Genomic DNA, 15,246 nt, shown 5'->3' with positions numbered 1-15,246 from the left:
AAAACCAGTGAAGAAATTCTAGGTAATGACACCATGATTCCAGCCAAGATCCAAGTCACATGGGATTTCAGTTGCCTTAGCATTTTCAGTTTGTGCAGTTAAAACTCACAGATTCAGCTCTTTAGTGTAAACTAGTGATGCAAAGACAGTTGTTCGGTGTATTTTATTAGTTCAGGTAACAGATACTCTGGATCTTGTACTCACCTTCAATATATTTCATGTGTCTTCTTTTCTATATCCCCTGCAAAAAAGGAGAAAATACTTTTGGAGACTGGCAACACTCATTCTGGGAATGACTGTGCCTTCATCTTTACAGCCTCAAGAGGCAACTGGAGCTGCTGGGGAATTTGTATGTAGTAAATTATCTTTTCAGAAAAAGAAATGTGAACAGATTGCTGCAAAAAAAAATGTACAAGACAATTTCACTACTGAGAATAAACAGAAAAACCCTAACCAACCAACCAAAAAACAAAGCAAAACAAAAAAATAAAACCCAAAACATCAACCAGCCAGCCAACCAACCAACCAAAAAATCACATGAAAAAAGGCATTATAAAGAAATCATCCCTCAAAGAATTTTAGCAAGCTGCAATTAGTTAATACAGTCAAGTTACACTTCTCCAAAGTGTATACAGTTAATACAGTCAAGTTACACTTCTTCATTACTTTAACAGTTTTCATAGTCATTATTATTATTTCATAGTCGTTGGCCACGTTAATTAGCCATGTCTGGTTGCTAAGATATTTTAGTGGGAATTCCTTGGCCATCACAGGTTAAAGAAGTCCTTACTTGCCACTTCTGTAACATTTCTAAATTAATAGATATGCACAACCTAGAAGACAGGGTGTTATTCATCACGAGTATTCAAAATGAGTCACACCTTTTCCCTATTAGAAAAGAGTATATTTGCTTTAAAATAAGAGCTCAACATTACCCAAAAATTTGTATATGTTTCTCCTCCATTATGTCTGAAACTGGAAAGAGCAGTCAATCTGCACTCTATACTATTTATATATGGAGGAGACATAAGGTTTGCTTAATTCCTACCTTTGCCAATGCTATGAAGAAATACAAATTGAGAAATCTCTACCATCATTTTTCTCAAATTTCCCCAAATGTTGCAAAAGTGTATAAAATCATTATACAAAAAATAATATTAACCATGGTACCAAACTGTATTACTGCCTTTAAATAGAGTATTTATTCTGGTCCATAGAAAACTGAGAGCAAACAATGCATAAAATACTTCTGAGTTTGTTAATTACTAAGGAGAAATATCATTAGCAATAATAATTCTTGGGATCACTTTACAGTCAGTATTTCTCAATCAAACTTGCAATCTTTAATTTTCCTGGAGGAGATACTGAAATGTCTCAGATCTCAGCAGGCTCAGTTCTGTGGATAAAAAAGCTCCATAAAATGTTGTCACACATCAAAGCATGGGCTCTGTTTAAACAGAGTAATAGTCATAGCAGTAACTACAGTAATGTTCAGGTTTTGTGGTTTGCAGTAGAATAACTTTCTTGGAGATCTTGTGCAAAGGCTCTCCTGCGGTCTCTGCCAGTGATAAACTAGACCTGAAGAGGGAGTGCAAAAGGAATATTTTGACCAAAATCCATCTCTACCCCTTGATCTCTGTGCTGGTGGGCACTTGTCTCTACATGTAGGTGGCTTACTGGACTGCTGGTAGTCCATGCTGGAAGAATTCACTATTTATATATTGCCATCAGTTCTAAGAGGAAGAATTCATTTTTTCTACAGGAAAAGCAACTTCATAGTGAATGAAAAAAATAAAGTAAACCATACTGGACTATGGGCCATGCTATTTTACAAAGGCATAGAAGAGTTAAAACCTGCGCAGCTTCAATAAATCTGGGGGATGTGTCTTTTATTGTATTTCATCTGTAAGGTTTGTCCACCTAACCAAATCCCAGGAACATATTCTAGAAATGCATTTTACCCAGAATCATACCAAATCACTTTGTTTACAGATGGGGCACTTCTAGGAGTATTACAGATTAAATTACTTGTCTATTACTTCTCTTAGTTCAGCATCCTAAAGCATTGACATGTGGATCAGGAAGGTAACATTGTCCTCCAGATTATGTACAAGACATTTAATAATGTCCAGTTTAAAACATGCATGTTTAACTGTACAATATGGTCAAAGGCAGCTATAGATGGAGTCTGAATTGGGGTACTATGGTAGACATCATTTATAGATGACTTTTAAAGTATTTTAAGGTAAATATGCCTTGATTTCCTTTCAAAAATTTTATAGGAACTTTGCAATTATACAAAAAACATCGTTGCAATCACATGTCATTTGTGCCCCTTGCCCTTGTTGTGTCACTGGGCTCTACTGGAGAAAGCCAGGCCCCATCCTCTTGACATCCACATTTAAGATATTTGTGTTTGTGTGCATTGATAAGATCCCCTCTCATCTGTCTCTTCTCTGAGCTAAACAGGCCCAGCTCGCTCAGTCTTTCCTAAGAAGAGAGACGTGCCAGACTCCTAATCATTTTTGTAGCCCTCCACTGGACAATCTCCAGGAGTTCTTTTTCTTTCCTGAACTGAGGAGCCCAGAACTGGACATATCAGTCCAGATGAGACCTCACCAGGGCTGAGCAGACAGGCAGAATCAATCACCAACCCCAACCTGCTGGCAATGATTTTCCTATTCACCCCAGGATGCCATTGGCTTTCTTGGCCACAAGGGCACTGCTGGCCCAAGGACAGCTCTGTGTCCACCAGGTCCTTCTCTGCAGAGCTGCTTCCCTGCAGGTCAGCCCCCAGCCTGAGCTGGTGCCTGGGGTTATGCTTCCCCAGAGGCAGGACCCTGCATTGGCCTTTGCTGAATTTCAAAAAGTTCCACTTCAGCCTGTTGAGACACTTCTGAAGAGCCACAAAGACCACAAAGAAATCTAGGGTGTCGGCCGTGCCTCCCGACAAGGAGGTGCCCTGTTCCTTCATCCAAGTACTTGATGAACAAATTAAAAAATACTGGACACTAGCAAGAATCTGTGTATGCAATATATCTGTGTGCAAAGAGTACAAGGGAGATTTTATCCCAAAGTGCTTCTTCTTTACTAGAATCTCAATTTTTGATCCCACATAATGTCATCCTCCTCCTTTGGCCTCTCGTTTTGGGCATTTTACTTGGAAGTACAGATTATCCAAGAATATGGATTACTTGAAGATTTTTTTTCTGCAAGGAATAGAATTTTTAAATAGCAGTTGCCATGTGGAAGGAAATATGGGTAATTCACTCAATCCCTCTATCAGTGTGCTTGAAGCTGAGGAATCCAATACTCAGCTCTCTTGGTCAGGCTGTAATTTCAGATACTGCTGGGCAGCTATCTGAATCTCTTTGCATGTTTACGTGGCCTATCCCCATATGCTGACAGGTTCACACCTGTAAATCTGATTAGCAGACAATGTTTGACTTGATTAGTCAAGTGCAAAGCTCAATGCAGTCAGACATTTGAAATTCAAGATTTCCTGGAGCTGTGTTAATAGGTTTGAGGCCTGAGCAGTGTGTAAATGAAGGAATAGGAGCCACACATTCTTACAGACAGTGTTTCATTTCTTCATTCTCAGGGGGTGCTGAATCAGGAACTGTTTGGACATGATGTGTCCCTCAGTTACTAAATGCCTCAGGACAGACAGTGGTTGCCATCAGAGCTCTTCTGGAGCTTCTTAACATGGAAAATATCAGGTTTGTGTAATATTAAATTCCAGTTTCCTACTGGTTACTGTCTGTACATTTGATGATCTCTAAATGTCCACAGGCTGTTTTCAGATTATTCCTTCACATGAGAAAAAAGGACTATATTCTCCCTCCAGCCTTTCACAGGGGTTATCTATTTGCAGTCTCTGAGCTCAACCTCTTGTTTACTTATTCCTCTTCCATTTCTGTGAATCCAATTTCTCCTCAAATTTTTGTCAATGCAAAACTATCTCTTCTGAGACTGTCTCAGTGAAGCATTTCTGATACCACACATCATGGGTGCTCTGTGAAATCAGTTTCAGAGTAATGATGAGCTATGCATGCTTAGAAAGGCATTTATGTTCCCAAGTATCTCCTTGCATATTATAAAAGTTTGTGAACAAAAATGATGAGTTGTTCTGCCACCATAAGGAGACCAGAGGAGAAACACACATGAGTCTAGTCCAGTGCTAGCTAGTGTGGGGAAAAAGTAATGGAAATATTGTCATCTACTCTTTGTACCTCCCCACTATGAGCATGGTGTTTTACTATCCAGTATCAAGAGACAAATCCTTGCCCCTTGATCCTGTAGACCCTGGAATATAAGAGAAATGGCACTGCACTGGAGTAATTGCAGTTTGTAAGCAGCAAAGTAAGATTTATTTTCATGTGGTGCACCCAATAACACATTGCAATAAGTAGTCAGGAATAAGCACTACTTTCTGGTACCACACCTTAATGTCTCTATTCTGACTCCCAGAATAGTGTCTTAAATTAGGTCAAAACACAGTACAAGAATATAGGACATTATGACAGGGCAAAGTAATGGTGGAAGGAAAAAATCAATAAATATTAAAAAAGGCTGAAAATTGCTTTGAGGTGAGTAGTTATTCCCACAAAAAGACTATTTGCATTGATTTAATTTCTGACATGCTTTGTTTTTAAGACTTACAATGAACTGTACTATTACTGTTTGTTCTGAAGCTTTGTCAGAACAAAGTCATGAATAAGCAAGAATGGAAATGAAAAATTTTAGTCTCCATGCCATCTGTGAAGGGCAGGAATCACCTACAGGCACTAAAACATGAGCTGAATAAACAAGATGAGCAGGAGGCTGGAGGAGAACATAGATCAGAGAGCAGTGACTGAGGTGAGAATGGGGGATTTGCTGGAAAATGATAGACGCAGTGCTTTAGTAACCATTGACCTTGCACTAAATAGCACAGGAAAAAGTCAGTGCTCCAGAGATTTAACACAGGACAAACTGGAGAGGACCAACATTAAACTCATTTCTTTCTCATGTACACGTTATTTCCCTACCCATTTCTCCCTAGCCACATTAGCTGTGTCCTTTCTCCAGTATCATATCTACTCTCCTCCCCACAGGGAGCAGTTCTCTCTCCCCCAGCCACCAAAACTCAGAGGCCTCTGAAACTTGCAGGGTAACATTTATACACAAACCCACATTTTCTTTGATATGAGAGGACTACTTACTGATGAAAATTCTTGATTTTTCAGAACACATTTAAAAATAATAAAACCAAACCCTAAACTTACAACAGTGTATTTAAACCGGGAAAGCCCATGGAATAGCTGGTTTTCATTTGGTGCTTATGTGAATGTAGAAATGACTATCAGAAGACCTTTCCCTGTACCATTTGCTTTATTGCAAAGCAGCCATTGGGAAACTTCATGATGATTTCAGTGAATTTGCCTTAAGACTAATGTTGGTTACACTGTCATTTGGCACAGCACAAGACAATTTGAGAATCTGTTTATTTTCAGAGCAAAATGTTCCTTGATCATGAACTCTTTCAAATTGAAGCCCGTATTTTTACAAAAAGGGAGTCTTGGGGATGGACTGCCCTCTGTCATTCACTTTCACATGTTCTGCCTCTTTTCTCACATCTTGCAAGATGTGAGTGAAGGCACTGTGGTTTAGACGGGTGATGCCTGTGGTGCCTGCAGCCACAGAACAGGAAAGCAAGTGGTGCACCAGTTCTGGAGAGCACAAGGTTGCACAATGCCACAATCTCTGTCCTCGTCTCTTACCCCGGACATTGGGTAAGTCTACTTGGTGGATCAAAGGATCAACACTCCAAGGAAGAGTGAGTGCTGTGTGGTGCTCCATCAATGTATGTGATGTGCTAGCATACTCTCAGTCACGTTTTCTAGGAAGTGGAATATCTGTCTTCTAAGACCAAAATACTGGCACACCTTCACTGTTGTTTTCACTTCCCTGACCCAATGCCCTTTTCATTATTCATCTTTCTCCTTCTACAGGTGATGAAGAATCTTCTCTCACCCAGGCCTCCTCCCTCTCTGCTACCTGGACCCCTGTGTCCCTGTCTGAAAAATCCTGCCTACCCTCCTGATGACAAGCAGCTGTGGTTGCACAGTGCACACACACCCACCCCCCCACACACAAAAGCTATGGGAAGGCATGAGGCAACCTGCTCTTACACCTAGCTCTCAGCAGGGCTGTTGCCCTGTGGCAACCACTAGCAAATGCCTAAAGGAATCCTTGGGACAGTATTTATCTCAGTGTTGTCTTCACATTGAATGCACTCACTGGAAATAAAGAGGAGGGAGCAAATCACAACTGCTTTGCAAAGGGGCTGTACAGTCTCCAATTCTGAGAATTTCTGCCTCGAGAAGCAGGCACTGTGAATGGTATTTAAATGTTACTGGAAAGGGGAGAGGAAGGCTGGTGGGAATGAATTTCTCTCTCACGACACACCATGGTCACCAAGGCTGGCAGTGTATGGTCAGCTGCCTGCTCTGGCAGCATCACTGCTGCTCTGCTGCTGCGGTTTGTACTAGAGCTTGGGCCATCGGATTCAGGCAAAATCAGCTAAGGTGATGTAACCCATTGAGACACCCTCTGTGAGTTCCCCTGGCTCATTTTGTTTCAAAAGCTCACACAAAATCGGTGCCCAGCAGAGCAGCAGGAAAGGGGCAGCAACAGGAGATTGGGAGGCAGTGAAGGCTGGAGTCAGAGCTGTATGAAACACGAACATCTGTGGCTCGGTCATTTACCAGTACAGTTGGTGTTCCTCAGCGTGGTCAGTGAGGTCATCTGTCAAAACAAAACTCTGCTGAGTTCCCAGATGCCTCATTCTTTCATGTGAACTTCCCTAACATAAGTGCAGGAATAGAAAAAATGTACTCGTGACTACAAGAATAAATTCATTAAAGGTTAGTGCGAAATCCAAAACAATTATAAGGAAGCATTTACCTCTCCACAGACAACATCTCTCTGTTATTTTTGCCAGCAATTTAGAAAACTAATTAAAATAATGGATTATTGTACTCACTGTTTTAAACTAATCAGTAATCCTAATATGCTATGCATTTGCTATTTTCTATAAACACTATTTTTAAAAGCCTTCCTAAATTGACACTTTAAAATAAAAATTACTTTCTTTCTCTTCTCAGTTATTTCTAATCCAATAAATAATTAAGCTCATCTTGCTTAATATTTGCATGAGTGTGAGAAAGCACCGGTCATTCAGCACGGGTGGTTGAGGAAATCCTACACCCCTGTGAAGGGAAGATTTTCAAAAAGCGTTTTAGAAACGTTTTAAAGCCATTGACCTTCCAAAGGGCTGAACACCTTTTATATGTCTCCAGGTGAGCTTTCCAAAGCAGGAGCCGATAACCTAACAGGGAGGCATGAATGCCTTGCCTCAGGGTGTTTTTCACAAACAATACAGACACTCTGCTCACAGCATCTGTGTCTCCCACTTGCCTGAGAACTAAAAACCAAATAAGGGAAAGAGATCCTCAGTTGAGATATGAAATATGAATAGTTCTTCTGTGAACTGAACTTTGAAGCTTAAATAACAGAGCAGTAAAAGTCTGGGAAACTGAAAGATGTACACTTCTAATTTAGTGCTACCCAAAAACTCAGTTAAAAGATTTAAACATCTTTCTTTACTTTAACTAGAATCTTCAATGGACCAAAAGTGCCTCTGGGGAATCAGCAAAGCGTTCTGCAAGATCTGAAGAAGATTAGGGGGGAGGAGACCATGAGGGGAATTATCTGCACTTCAAAGTGTTTCCCTCAATATCACTATTTCAGATGAAGATTTACAAAATGTTTATTATTTATACATTTAGTTATTTAAACAAATGTAATGTATTACTCAGATGAGAACAAAAAGAGTTTGAAAATTAATTTTTATGCTGTAAAAAAAAAAAAACCAAAAACCTATTGGACTGAAGTTCCCTTTGACATTTCTTTCTCTTTTTACGGAGACTTTTTCCAAACCAAAGATAAAAATAATGTCAAGTTCTCACCTCTCTGCTGAGGTTCAAAGTATTCCCTTCATTTTAGTGTTATTTTGTATGGTAAGTATCCTATCAAATAAATGCTCTGTTTGCTTGAATTTCAATGAAAAATAAGACAGAATTAAGAAGCCAGCAGCAAGTATTCCACACTAAGCACTGCTTTCTACACTTTTGATACAACTTCTTTAAAGAGTCTGCAGAAAGGGTAGAAAAAACCATCAAAAATATGTAGAAAACACCCATACTGACATAACTTTCCTGTTTCATTGTGTTGCATCATTTAAAATGAGCTTCAGAAAATAGGAAGGTACTTCTTAAAGCTGAGGTATTTAGAGGCATGGAGTGGGCATGGCTTTAAAATCAGCAACAACCTATCACAATGTAACTTCCATAATCTTCATCATTTCCAGGCCCCACTCTGTACCTCCAAATAATTTATATTTCTTAAGCAACACAAATTTTCTGAGGAAGAAGTTTAATTCAGACTAGTCAAGTTAATCTTTCAAATAAACTGATTTTGAAAGCCAGGTGAAAGATTTTAGAAAAGTGTTAGCAAGCATCTTTCCTGTATCCCTATGGTTTTTGTGGGACAAGTCCTTTGATGAGGTAAGCAGTGCAGAAAAAGCATGGACAGCATTGCTCTCGCTCCATCTGTTTTCCATGCTCTTCTGTGCTGCCAGAGGTTCTGCCTGACACTCCCAGGTCCTTCAGGAGAATTTCTTTATGCTAATGGACACCTGCCTGCACTCAGCCTCACAGCTGTGCTGGACCCTGCCCCCCCTTACAGCCTTGGGGCAGCACTGGACAAAGCCAGCTCTCCCAGCATCCAGGCCAGTGTGGGCAGCAGGGAAACAGAGGTTTCTGTGCAATTTTTGGCTGTCCTGGTGAGTTCCTTCAGACTACCAAAAAGGCAGCAGCGAATCAGAAGCATTGTAATGGCATGTTATGTTTTTTAGCATAACTTTGGTCGAATCAGAGGCTACGGATTGATTTCAAGGCTGTATGAATGTTGCCAGCTCCACTAAAATACATGGCAGGCCAGAATGGAATTAATGTGCCAGCAAAACAAAGAGCTTTAGTCAGCAGGGAAATCTAAAGCTCTGAGTTCCCTAAGGCTGTAACCAGGTGAAGCAAAGGTATGGCTGGTTACCTACTGTCATGCTACTGTGATTTGTACTGTTCACACAGCCTGAGAAACTCCTTGAAAAATGTGGATGCCTTGGTAATAGCGTGATACTGAGAGCATTGTCAAGATTGTTTGCCTTTGTTTTAAATAATATTCCTCATTGTTCAGAGAGTAGCAGTGGCAGGGAGGTTTGGAAAGCTTCTCCAGTATGCTGTCCCTCTTCTGCTTCTGTTATTCCTATCCCTGCCAACAGCTAGTCAACACACTTCTTTATTTGGATTAAAATTTGTGTTTTCTTGACTGGGGACTGAACTTCCACTTCAATTGAGAAGTTAAAAAAAATATACTACTTTCAAATGTATTTTTATTATGGGAAACATTCAGAACAAACCACTTGAATGTACTGACTGATTTTCTTGTTGAAAGGAATATCTAAGCAGAATCACAGTGAGAGAGATATGAAGACAGACCCAAACTACTTCATGATCTCTCACATAAGTTGTTGAGGAAGAAATCTGGATGGAAAGTCTGAATGATCTAAGTCTTATAGAGACCTTTGCTATATTAGGGAGATTTTACCTATTTACCAAGAATATTTCTATTATTTTACCTGTTATATGTTGCTACAATTATGTTGTTTTCTTCCTAATAAAAAAATAAAACTCAAGATGTGCTTGATATCTTAGTCTGCAGCCACCAGATGCCTGAAACCACAGAAATATCAAAATATTGTAACACTTTGTCTGTTGCTATATAGTTAATGGAAGAATGGGTTACTATTTATTTGTTTATTTTCAAGCCAGCACAGAACTTGAAGAAAGATTCTTCAAAAAATGTGAAGATATAATACCATGTGTTTTTAACTTTGACTTATCTACAGCTGATAATGCTGATACCAACACTAGTAAGCACCACTGCCTAAAAAATAATTAGAAAATGAAAATTTATGCTTAAATGATTGCTCTGCTTGCATTTTTCATAATTGACTATAACAAAATCATTGTTTGATCTTGAGTATTGCATAATAAATGGTACCAGCTACTTTTTCTTTATCAGCCAACAAATTTTGGACCAAAGACATTTTTTCAACTTATTTTTCTGTTAAAATGAAGAGGTATGTCTTTAATGTATTACCATGGCACTGAAGGGTCTTAAAATACTGCATATTACTGGATGCTTGTAAACATGAGGCCAGGATTGCATTTTTTTAATAGCTTAACAATGATAAAGTGATCCTTTCAGTGAATGACTACTACTCATATTTCTTTCAATATGAGCTGAAAGATCTTTTTTTTTTCTTTTTTTTTTTTTTTTAATTAGAACAAGCTGATCTGTATGTGCTTAAGTTTGATATAGAATGCTAATTGCTCGGTTCCCAAAAACTGATGACAAAAGCTGTGCTCATAAATAGAGCTCATGCAAACACCTCCTGGTGAAATTAGAAAAAAAAATTTTATATATATGTGTGTGTGTGTGCATGCGTGCTTTTATATCCTTTCCCCAGTCTACAAGAAATATGGAGAGAGGCTTTTTACAAGGGCATGTAGGTACAGAATGGGGGGAATGGCTTCAAACTGAAAAAGGGCAGGTTTAGATTAGATATGAGGGAGAAATTCTTTGCTATATAGGTGCTGAGGCTCTGGAACAGACTACCCAAGAAGACGTAGATGATCCATTCATGAAAATGTTCCAGGCCAGATTGGATGGGGCTTTGAACAACCTGGTCTAGCAGAAGGTGTCAATGTCCCTGGCAGAGCATTTAGAACTAGATGACCTTTAAGGTCCCTTCCAAACCAGACAGTTCTCTGATTCTGTGATTTTGAGTGCATCAAACAAAAATTACCTCAATTCTGTTCACAGAGCCAGGAAAAAAACGTAAAGTCAGATTGACTTTTTGGGAATCAGCGGGTGGCCCCGGTTGCAGAAGGTGAACAAGGGCTGCGTGGTGCTTGTGTGCGAGGGGACACAGCGGCACTTGGTGGCAGGGCGGGTGCCGGAGGGTCCCTGGGAGTCAGCTGCCACCTCAGGGGGCACAGGGTGGCCTGCAGGGGAGGGGGCCGCTCCTGCCTCCCCTGCGTCAATGGACTGGGATGGATTCCAGCGACCTGCTACATATTGATTCTGCTAAGGCTTGGAATTAAAGTTAATTTAAATTGTACGTGTAAAGAGTTTTATTAATTGATTTCAAATGACAAAGAAGTATTGGAAAAGCATTAAGCCTAAGCGTCATTTTAAACAATAAATTTAAGCTCACGGTAATTGAATTATGTGTTTGCAGCTGGAAGGGCAGGCTGGAGGGAAGCGCACTGTGAGCTGCTGGAAGCGGGGGAAGCGTTCTGGAGTCAAATGCTGTCCTGGTGGCAGAGGGGCTGCGTGCGGGAGGGCGGCGAGGCCCAGGCTCTCCTGGCCGAGCTGCTGCTGCCGAGGGGACGGGGCAGGGCAGGAGGGAAAGCAGCAGGACACCAGAGGCTGCTGTGGCCATGGAGGAGGGGTGCAGCAGCCAGCAAGGCCAGAGAGATGATTGTCCCTCTCCCCTGTGCTGAGACCCTCCCTGGCGGACTGCGTGTGGCTCTGTGGCTCCCAACATGGAGCGAGCTGGAGGACGGACATCAAGATGATCAGAGGGCTGGAGCATCTTTCCTGAGGAGAGAGTTGGCGCTGTTTAGCCTGGAGAAGAAAAAGCTCTGGGGAGACCTTATAGAAGCCTTCTGGTGCAAGAGAGCTGGAGAGAGACTCTTATGAAGGTGTTTAGTGATAGGATGGGGCATAATGGTTTTAAGCTGAAAGAGAACAGGTTTCAAGGAAGAAGTTCTTTACCGTGATGGTGGTGAAACACTAGAACGCTTCTAGGTTGCCCAGAGAAGCTGTGAGCGCCCCATGACTGAAAGAATTTCAGGTCAGGTTGGATGGGGCTTTGAGCATCCATCTGTTTTAGTTAGAGCTATTGCTGGTCATGGCAGTGGATTGGAACTAGATGGATGATCTTTAAGGTTCCTTTGAACCCAAACCATTCTATGAGAGCAGGGCCGAAAAGATCTTGGTCCCACAGAGAATGAGTTTCTCTGTGTATCAGTGTATCAGACTGGGAGGAGTTCTGGGTTTTATCCTCCATGTATCATAATTGCCTATAGAACTGACTAGTAAATATTTAAAAATTGAAACAAAAATTGTCAGAGCAATCCTCTCTCCCACAACCACTTTCTGTTCCAAGGCAAATATGAGCAGTGCTGATGGAAATGTCAAATTCATACAAATGAGGACTTTATTGGCTTCCTTTCATGCCTGATAAGTGATGGCACTGCTGCCCAAAACTGTATCCATGCCCTTTGGGTGTTGCAGCACCTTTGTGATGGATTTGTTGCCCCCTATACAACCCCTATTTGTTGCCCCCTGGTTGGCTGTCCCCCTATACAAGACAGAAGGGAAATGAGAAGCCTTTTTTTGTGTTGTAGTAGAATGTATAACTTCATAAATAGCATCTCCAGACATTAAAAACTAAGCAAAAGTGGAGATTAGACTGCCTATTAGAGAAATTCAAGAGCATGTAAATATCCTTGGATAATGATTTACCAGTATATTTTGTAGTCCCCTTTCAGCATGTGTTTATCACTCCAGCACTACATTCTCTGCCTGTACCTGGGTCAAGAAAATGTGCCACTTCTTGTGAGATCAGGCTGAAGGCCCAGTGCATGTAGTTCTCCTTTACACTATGTTTTGAGATGCTCTGGAGGTAAATCACATCTACTGGCTCCTGGAGAGTTTGGAGCCAGCAACAGATCCCTGTCTGTACTATAATGGGTAAATAACTCCATGAGTGTATGGTCATAGCAGCTGTCAAAATGTTCTGGGTGGAAAACCAAGCAAACCAAACACCTGAATGCATCAAGTGCTTAACTCAGCCTGGACTAGTTTAGAAACAGTACCCTAGAGCTGCTGTGTTTACAGGGAGCTAATAACTTCTAGGAGGTGCAGGTGGGGAATGGTAACCTCCTCAGGTAAGGCCACAGCCAGAAGACTGTACACAGCTCCACCTGAAGACAAGCTAATGAAGTTAGATTAAAAGTCTCCTGCTTAAAATAAGCTGTTTAATGGATATGATCTGTACAAACTGCTTTATTTTCTTCCTTATACTATACTGGTCATGCTTTCCTATACAAGATATACATGTTGTGGAATGTTGGCATGTTCTATGCTGATAAAAATGCATGAGCCACTTGAGGTACTGAATAAGCTTATTTTGTGGAGGCCACAGTATTATTTTCACAGGGTATATTGGTCATACATCTAAGTGCTTTTGAACAAGCAGTTTTATTGATATTTAAAGCAAACTCTCTTTACTCAAAAGACCCTATGTAATAGAGAAGCTGAGGAAGCTATAGTAGCTGACTGGAAAGGTTGGTTATTTATGGTTACTCTAAGTAACTTGCCCATCTTTTGAAGGTGTAGGATGTCACATGTGTAACTCAAGGCTCTTTTCTCTTCTTTACCTGTCCTTGGCAGATCATAACCACTTCTGCACTATTAAGACTGGGAGCCAGCATAGTTACTTTTCCCTACAGGATAAGAACCTTTGGGAGGTGCTACTGTCTCAAGAACTGGTGACTTAATCCAACACAATGAAGAAATCCCTCTGTATACTATAAGGTATCAGTAACAGACAAACCCTAGGCTGTTCAGTTGAAAAATCAGCACTCTCTATTTGGCACTAATGCATAGGGGAAAGGAAGTAAGCAACGTAAGAGATTTAGGGAGTAAATATTAGGAACAAAAAGGAAGAAAAGAGAAGAACAACTTCTCCTGCCCTGTGTAACACATGCAATGAAACATGCATGACTATACAAAATAGGTGGAAATACATTTTGATTTTTTAGGTGGACTCAGGATATTGATAACAAATAACTTGTCTATCTTCCCTAAGTGCATATAAAATGCATAGTGGTAGTTCTGCAGATGAAGCTTTATGCTTAAATTGCAGTATTTCTCAGGTTTTGTGTTTCACTATTTACAGACCTTCATCTTTTATATTAAAAAACAGAAAAAGAATTCTTCTTGAAGGAGTCCACTGTAAGCTTCACTGGTGATGTTATACCCAGTGGAACATTGCTTATTTCCAAATTCTCTTAGAGAGAAAGAAGTTTAATAGTTGATTTTGCAGTTTGGGGTTATAATTTGATGGTAAAACATGATTTAGTAGTTTTTCTTCTTCTCTGTTGCAGATGCATATGTAAGCAACTGTTAAGCAAATTACTACATGTAAAGTAGAATTGCATCATGGAGTACTGTAAGCTTTATCTAGCATATATTTTTCATGTTAGGCAAACATATATTTCTCCTGGCATGATAATACATCAACTTACCTTTTAAAAATGCCCTATTAGTGGAGCAAAAGCCAGAATGTTTGTCCTTCAGGAGTCTCTTTGCAGACCTGAATAAACACTGTAGAGGTGTAGAGGCCCAAGTCATTAGGGATTTGCTCTGCTAGCTAGGCAATTCCACTGCATCACCCTTTCAATGTAAATAACTATGCTTAATTAATGGAAATGCAGTATGTACTAAGTAATGACAGAACAAGTAAATGAACAAATGCAGAGGAAGATGTAGCTCTGTTGAGGGCATCAGATGAAGATCTTGCTACTTCATTAGTTTATGCCAGTTAAAACAAATGTGAAGTATAAACCTACATTTTTTTATACTGTACAACAGCATTGCACTGAAATGCATTTTAGCTTGTGTTAGAATTAGTAATTAGAAGTACAAAATGAGTAGTTTAGGCATGTGACAGGCTGTATTTGGTATGCAGTCCAGAACAGCTGCCTCCTTTATCTGGAGCTACTGACACTCACAGAAAGGATGGCCAGACTTTGCAAACCCGTTTCTGACAGTGCACAAATAAACAACTGAGGGTGGATTTAATAATGTAGACAGTATTAATCCTTCCCCATTCCTGCTGTCTTGAGGTTTTGAAAGGCAAATGCAATTAAGAAAAACTTGAATTTACCAGTCTACACTTGGAAACTCATACTTTCCTTCCCTTGCTCCCACTGAAAATACTTTTTTTTACTTCCATTGTATTTATACCAGCCACCAATGAAATGCCAAATTCCCCTAGCTTGGTTT

Source organism: Taeniopygia guttata, chromosome 3, assembly GCF_048771995.1.
Source record: "Taeniopygia guttata chromosome 3, bTaeGut7.mat, whole genome shotgun sequence".
NCBI lineage: Eukaryota > Metazoa > Chordata > Aves > Passeriformes > Estrildidae > Taeniopygia > Taeniopygia guttata.
Note: the sequence above shows the minus strand (reverse complement) of the source record.